The sequence below is a fragment of the Canis lupus genome, chromosome 11 (assembly GCF_003254725.2).
Source record: "Canis lupus dingo isolate Sandy chromosome 11, ASM325472v2, whole genome shotgun sequence".
NCBI lineage: Eukaryota > Metazoa > Chordata > Mammalia > Carnivora > Canidae > Canis > Canis lupus.
Genome location: NC_064253.1, coordinates 23,920,014 through 23,928,122, shown reverse-complemented (window position 1 = coordinate 23,928,122; position 8,109 = coordinate 23,920,014). Strand labels below are relative to the sequence as shown.

At 41.5% G+C, this 8,109-nt stretch overlaps 1 pseudogene; it reads right to left on the bottom strand.

Annotated features, from left to right (window-relative positions):
- Window positions 1-2,614: 2,614 nt before the first annotated feature.
- On the bottom strand, window positions 2,615-5,092 carry LOC112667561 (G2/mitotic-specific cyclin-B1-like; annotated as a pseudogene).
- Between the last annotated feature and the right edge of the window lie 3,017 nt (window positions 5,093-8,109).

Here is an 8,109-nt window from a genome sequence, read left to right as displayed (position 1 = left end):
CATTTATGGAGGCAGAGTGGAAAAAAAGCAAACCTGTGTAGTGTGCACCTATACTTGTTTGTCTGAAAGTGACAGAGACGGGGCCCAGAATAAAGGCACCCTGGGGATGACCTGACATCTGCTGTGCTAGCAGCAAGCACCCTGGCGGTCAAGGAGCTGAGGCTAGGAACCTCAGCCTGAGCATGCAGCAAGAATCAGAAACTAGAGGAAGGATGTCTCTGGGTGCTGGAAACAGTGAAAAGCTTTCCTTCTCAGTTAAAAGAACAGGAAGTACAAGAACAGACTTCAAAGACAGCAAGAATGATGTTGATTTAAAACCAAGGGAAATATTCTCTGATTCTGAGATACAAGCTGCCACGGATAAACCTTTGTTACACTATTGATCAACAGGATGCAAAGGGGGGCCTTTTACAGGGAGGGCCCCAACTGCTCAGTGTATAAGGGGTGGATTGGGGCCCAATGAGGGTGGTATTATACAAACCCTCATAACAAGCCTCTGACAAGGTCATGCCTATTATTGCAAGTCTCAGTCCAAGATGATGATTCCTGGACCTGAAAGTCCAGGTGGAAGGAATAAGTGATTGGGGGGTGACCAACTGGTACCCAATTATTTTTGGTGTGGTTCCCAGAATGTATTGAAAGGGATCCACCCAGAGCCGGCCATGATTCTGAGACTTGGAAAATCACCATGCTCCCAGAAAATACTTTCAGACAAGAGTCTCTGCTCAGTTGGTCAGCAACTTTTCTTGGGTATGCCAATCCTTCCATTGCCTAAAAGGTTCAGTGGTCATTGGGAGAGGCTGATGGGCTTCTATAACTACAAATCTAACCCTCTGCTTTACTAAAGGACTAATAACTATTTTATCCAACCTGAAATTCCCACCTTTCATCTCACTCAAGAAAATCTGCTTTGCCCTCTTCTATTAGTCAAGATGAGCTTGTTAATCAGTTAAGATCACTCAGAGGGAAATGGAACTAATGTATATCTTATACTCAGTATGAACCAGATAGTAAGAAATTCTCTCAAAAGCACCCATGGTAGGGGGAGATTGTCATTCTAATTTTACAGATGCAGAAACTGAGGTACAGAACTGTGAAGAAACTGGTCAAGGGTCAAGAAAAGTCTAAGCTGCAAAACCCAAATTCAAAGCATGGTGGGTCTTATTCTAAAACACATTTTTGTCCAAACACAACAAGAGCCTTGAGTAAGTAGGTTAGGTATCAGAATATGGGGCACTTGAAGCAGGGCAAAGAGAACTGGGAAAGAAGGGGTTCCCACGTAGAAAAAGGATTGCTTCAGGCTGGCTGAGGCTGAGCCCAGGTCCTCTGATACAAGCTTAGGTGGACAGGGAACGTGCTTTATAAAGCCGAGGCATGCCCATTTAATAACGCAGGACACTAATGTTGCATGATGCTTTGTGCTTTATGAAGCACTTTTATGTACATTATCTCACTTGTTTCTCACTGCAATTTTGCAAAACAGGAGGAAATAATACTGCTAATGTTAAGCTATGTTTGTATAGATTGTTATATAATTTGATATAGTTTGGTATTTTTTAGAAGGAAGGAAGGCAGGCAGCCTGGATGGCTCAGTGGTTTAGTGCTGCCCTCAGCCCGGGGCAGGATCCTGGGGTACTGGGATCGAGTCCCATGTCAGGCTCCCTGCATGGAGCCTGCTTCTCCCTCCGCCTGTGTCTCTGCCTCTCTGTGTCTCTCATAAATAAATAAATAAAGTCTTAAAAAAAAAGAAGGAAGGAAGGAGGGAAGGAAGGGAGTGGAGGAGGGAGGGAGATGCCAGGCCTGTTGCACAGTCTCCCCATGTTCAAGATGGGAAAATTGGGCTCACGAGGATCAATTTCACTGCTATAGTAGGAGTGAAGACATTGTTGAAAAAGAAGGGATCTTGACCACCAGCCTCAGGGAAGAAAAACCACTTTTTTTTTTTTTTTTTGGAAGTAGTCAACAAAAATTTATTCAACTAGCCATCAGAATTATAAATTACAACAGCCAACAAGATAGATAATTTTTTGCCAAATTCACGGAAATTGAGAATCATTACTTTCAGTTCTGGCAAGGACGCAGAGAAATCCAGCGCTTTTGTACATTGCTGAGGACACTGAAAAGTCACCTGGTAGCCAGCCAAAACTTAGAACATACAGAACCTGGAGAACCCAGCATATAGAAAGGAAAGTATGTTATTTAATGAAAAATACTTCTGTCTGTAGGAGCAAAGAGGAAAAGTAATGTGAAGGTCACCAGCAGAATGGTGGAATATGCTGCAGCTTATCCGTATGATGGAATGGAATGCCCAAATCCAGGCAAGGCCTCTACATGTTAAAAGAAATTGCTTTTGTAGAGAATGACCCCATTTCTTAGAAATTCCTCTAACTTTTAGATGCTTTTGTATGTTTTGAGGATCCTCTTTTATTTGATCAATAAAATGAAAAAGTAAAGTAGGATTAGAATATAAAGTTCTTATTTTTCCAAGTGAAAAAATTGGTACTAGCTACAACTGATAATTTAAGAAATAGTGGTAGAAGTAAAAACTACCTAAGAGTTATGGCTGCAACCCAGAAGAAACAGAAAATGGGGGGTCTAGAGGTTAAGTGGCAGACTTTTAAGCAGAACGAGGCTGCATATTCTCCAAGATGATTGGGCTTATGAGCAATATGCCCTACAGAAGGGCTTTAAATGCCTTCATGACCGTAGTAATCCATATTAAGAAAGCAAAGCCACCCGGTGCATGGAGCCTGCTTCTCCCCCTATGTGTCTACCTCTCTCTCTCTCTCATTCTCTCTCTCTCTCTGTGACTATCATAAATAAAAAAAAAAAAAAAGAAAGCAAAGCCAGATACTGTAAAACAACAACCACACAAATAACAATTACGTATGTGAGTTGGGTCCCGATAAACTGAAAAGCACTTCTTATACTCCGCATCAGACCTTTAACACAACTTTTAGGTTATCCTCAAGTAGAAAAGTAGCCACATTCAAATGAGCTAAGGTATAAGAAGTTAAAAAGGACCACAAGCCTTATTAAAAGTAAGTAAAGGTAACATATAATATATACAGATGGCACATGGTGCCAGTTTTATTTGCAGCTATTACAATACCCCAATGCATGTTTACAAGTTACACCTTTGCCACAGCCTTGGCTAAATCTTGAACTACTGCAGAATTTAGCTGTGCCAGAGTGCTGATATTAGCGTGCTTAGAGGTGGCATACTTGTTCTTGATAGTCATGGGCTTTATAAGCCCACAATTCACCATGACTATATTCTTAGCCAGGTGTTGCATAACATTTAGATGGGCTTCTTCGATGTATGACAGATAATGCTGTAGAGTTGGTGTCCATTCACCATTATCGAGAATTTTCAGCGCTAAGCAAAAAGTTCCTGCTGCAATCTGAGAAGGAGGAAAGTGTACCATATCGTAGTCCAACATAGATTGTTCCATCAGGTATTTGGCCAAAGTATGTTGCTCAACATCAACCTCTCCAATCTTAGACACTCTCCAAAGGAAATGCAGGGGTAGAGGGTGGCCCAGATCAAAATGTAAAGATCTTAGAATCTTCATTTCCATCTGTCTGATTTGGTGTTTAGTGTAAATGTTGTCAGTCACAAAGGCAAAGTCACCAATTTCTGGAGGGTACATTTCCTCATATTTGCTTGCAATAAACATGGCAGTGACACCAACCAGCTGCAGCATCTTCTTGGGCACACAGTTATTCTGCATGAACCAATCAATAATGGAAACAGTCATGTACATGGTCTCCTGCAGTAACCTGAATTTCATTTGAACCTGTACTAGCCAGTCAATTGGGATGACTCTCATGTTTCCAGTGACTTCACGACCCAGTAGGTATTTTGGTTTGACTGCTTGTTCTTCCTCAAGTTGTCTCAGATAAGCATAAATATCTTTCGCATATTCACTACAAAGGTTTGGATCAGCTCCATCTTCTGCATCTACAACATTCAACTGCAAGAATTACATCAGAGAAAGCCTGACACAGATATTCTTCTGCAGGGGCACATCCAGATGTTTCCATCGGGCTTGGAGAGGGAGTATCAACCAACTTTGGCTCAGGCGAAAGTTTTTCTTCTTTAACCGGCTCAGGTTCCAGCTCTGGTTCTGGCACAGGGACAGGGACAGGCTCGGGTGCTTTCTCCAGAGGCTTTGGTATTTTTTTAGCAATGACTTTTCCAGGAACCGCACTTTTTGCTTCCTTTTTCAGAGGCAGTGTGGCCTGTGGTTGTTCACTGACTTTGTTACCAGCGTCTCCCAGAGCAGTTCTTGGCCTCGGGCTGGGCTTGGAGGCTGCAGCAGAGGCCAGAGGCACCCGCTTCGCCCCTGCCATACCGATCTTCGCCTCGTTTTCAACATTAACTTTTGTGTTCCTGGTGACCCGGAGCGCCTTGGCCACGTCTTCACGGGGGGAGGGGAGAGCACGGGAGCCGCCGCCGACCTGGAGCCCGGAGCCGAGGCCTGCGGGCCAACAGCCGGTCCTCCACAGCACACCGAAAAACCACTTTGGACAATGCCCAGAGGTCCCTCTATTTTGCCAGGTGTGTGGGTGACACTGTGTGTAGTACCTGGCATGAAGGCTCTTGCATTTCTCATTCCCGTGCATTTATTCACACATTTATCCATCCGCAAATGGGCAGTGAGCACCTACTAACTGTCTGGCATCGTGCTAAGCTTATAAAGAAAATGGTGAGCAAAATCAGATATTGTCCCTGCCTCTCTGAGCTGGGATTCAACATTTTTGTGCCAATCTGATAAGTGTGTCAGACTGATCTCTGATTGTGGTTTTAATTTTTATTCCCCAGATTACCAATGAGGTTGAGTGTCTTTTCACGTGGGCATCCACTAAAATGCCTTATGGAAGGGGACAAAATGAACAGACCTGTGTTTCTGTTAGGGTTGCTCTGGCTCTGGTACGGAGAATGGACTGGAAGGAACCAGCCAAGAGGCTGGTTGGCAGCTCAGGGCAGGGGCAGAGACAAACCATCAGACTCTCAGGGAAATTCAGGAGATAAAATTGAGAATAGTATTTCCAGATTCCTGAAGCTCTTTAGGATTTGAAAAGAAGAAATTGGAAACCTGGGAATTCTCTGTAATTTCTGAAATCATAGGTTTTTCTTTTGCTTCTTTCTTTCTTTCTTTCTTTCTTTCTTTCTTTCTTTCTTTCTTTCTTTCTTTCTTTCTTTTTAAATCAGAGGTTTCTCTTAAAATACTTCCAACATTCTTTATACTCCTTAATCATTCTTACAGTTTTCTGAAAAATTTGTCTGGTATGTAAGAATAAATAAAAAAAAATAAGAAATTTTAACTGCAATGTCTTTACAAAGAACTGTAGCTTGTAGCAACATTCACTGGGAAAATGCCAGCAAATGTTTTAAGATAGTATTCCAATAATGTAGCATTCAGATCTCCTGGCAAGATTAAAGACACTACAGAGAATCACATGTCAAAATCACCAATTTAAGAACTTCATTTGTTTGCAAAACTCGTTATTTCTTGGAACATCACTCACTGGTTTTGTATAAAGTATACTACGGATATAAGCTTATTAATGTTCATTTTGTTTTCAGGGATGACTCACCATTAGCAGCAGACAAGGCCAGGGACACACAAACACAGCAACAGCGACTAGAGGAGCAGAGTAGATTGTGATCATCCAGGCTCCCAGAAATGTCCTCCTCAACCTTTCTCCTTTTCAGTTTCCGCTTTTGCTTTAAACTTGAAGTCAGCAGATGATTCCTTCCAACCAGTAATGCCTCTGTTATGTATTAAGTTTTAAATCTCAAAGGAGATTTGTAATACTTGTTTCCCATTTTCCTGACTTCTGGATCAATTTTTTTTTTTTCCTCAAAAGTGGGGATTCAGAAAACTGCAAATTCCCTGAGAAATGCTGTGAAGGAATTCCACTGTGGAAACAAGGGGCGCGAGGTGGGCTGGCATGCTAAACAGTCTAGCTGACGGGGGGTGGGGGGGTGGGGGGGCTGACAAATCTTGCACCCATTTCTATCTGTGTTCTCTCCATCCTTAAGACTGTCTGGTCATCATGGGGCAGGTCAACAATTAACACAATGACAAAAATAACCAACCCCACCCTATTATCCAAAATTTCCCAACAACAAACTCTTAATCTTCTTTGAAAAAGTAATACACCTTTAGAAAGAGCATGGAACAGGGGCCCCTGGGTGGCTCAGTGATTGAGCGTCTGCCTTTGCTCAGGTCATGGTCCCAGGGTCCAGGGATTGAGTCTTGTACTGGGCCTCCTGCGGGGAGTCTACTTCTCCCTCTGACTATGTCTCTGCCTCTCTCTGTGTCTCTCGTGAATGAATGAATGAATGAATGAATGAACAAATAAATAATCTTTAAAAAAAGAAATGAAAAAGTAATACACCTTTAGAAAGAGCACAGAATATACCAGAACACAAGTTTCCTCTCAAATCTAGGGCTTTTCCCATGGGACTGTCAAACCCTGGACTTGGGAAGGAGATAAGATGGGTCAGCTAGAGATCTGAGCATGATTCTCAGGATGATGATGATGATGATGATGATGATTCTGAGGATAATTTTCTGTTAGACATAATACCAAATTGTTCTTCAGTTTCAGCCCTAAAACAAAATATTTTGCTCAGTCAATGCTACTAAAGATTAGGTGATTGACAGCTTGAAAGCATGGCTAAGTGTGTCATACTGAAGTACACAGGGTTTTAAAGATAGGTCCAAGATACAGACATTAATACAGAAATGAGATGAATCAATTTAGATTTTGTTTTATAAAATCTAATTTGATTATCTTCACTGACAATAAACAGAGTCCCTAAATCACCAAATAATCTCAGTCTTTTCCTTGGGGGTCTGGATCCAAACAGGATTTCCCCCAAGATGCATTTAAAGATTCAGGGCAGAGATGAAGGCAGAGACTGGAGAGTAAGTCTGTTGGCTTATGGCCGTGGCCCTTGGCAAAGTTTCTAATAGCAGTGTCTTCTCCAGGTATTTTTCCAGAACTGCGACAAGTATGTTTATCTGGGAATGTGTGGCAATTCACAGTGCTGAAACCTATACTGGGGCTGGGCAGACACTGGGCCATTTACCACTCATTCATTAAGGAACCAAGCACCCCCTGAGCACCTGGCATGGCCCCTTTTGTTCTAGTGCATTTGTCACAGCTTTCCCCGTGGGGAAATATTTTTCAGACTGTGTAGGAATACGAAAACTGGGAAGAAAATTAACACAGCAGACAGTAGAGGAATACAATGTGCTAGGAGAATCTTAAAGACTCACAGCTATTTATGGATCTTGAAATAAATGGCCTTCCTCTGATTGGAAGAGGCACTTCTAAGAGAACTTAAAAAAAAAAATAGGACAAGAGATTGGTGTGAAGAGGGAAAAATTATCTAAGACCTGTCTGTCTGGTATAATTTTTTTTCCTTAGGAAAAAAAATCAGAATTGCCACATTATCACATGTACCCAAAGGAAAAAAAAAAGTTATTTGAAAAGGTGGCAGATTTCTGAAAAAGGTTTCTTTTTCCTTTTTTTCTTTCTTTTTTTGAGGCTAGAGATAAAAATCAAGAAACTGATTGAAAATAGCAAAAGAAATGTTTGGCTTGCTGATGTATTTAAAGGTTGGAGTTTATTTTCCAAGGGCATCTGTGGTTAGAGAAGTCAGACACCGTGTCACTGTATTCTTAGAAGACATCATGTGCTGGGACAACTGGGAAATATTTCCACAATTCTACTCATTCATTTTTTTTTTTAAGTATGAATTAATTATTTGAAACCAGTTCATGCTCATTTTAGGAAACCGATGCAATTAAATAAATACAGGGTAACAGAAATAGGCAATCAGAAGAATTTGGAGACAGGTCTTAATTGACTTCATGGCTAGCGGGCATAAAGCGGATTATGAAAATCTGTCAATAATCTAGGAAATTCAAAGTCATTAAGAGTATCCTAGAGCAAGGATTCTCAGTCTTGGCTGCCCACTGACTCACTTAAAGGGTTTTTAAAATTTTTTGACGTGCGGTTCTCCGCAACCTTGATTTAATTGGTCTGGGGTTAAGACTTATAAATGATCCCTAGATAATTCTAATC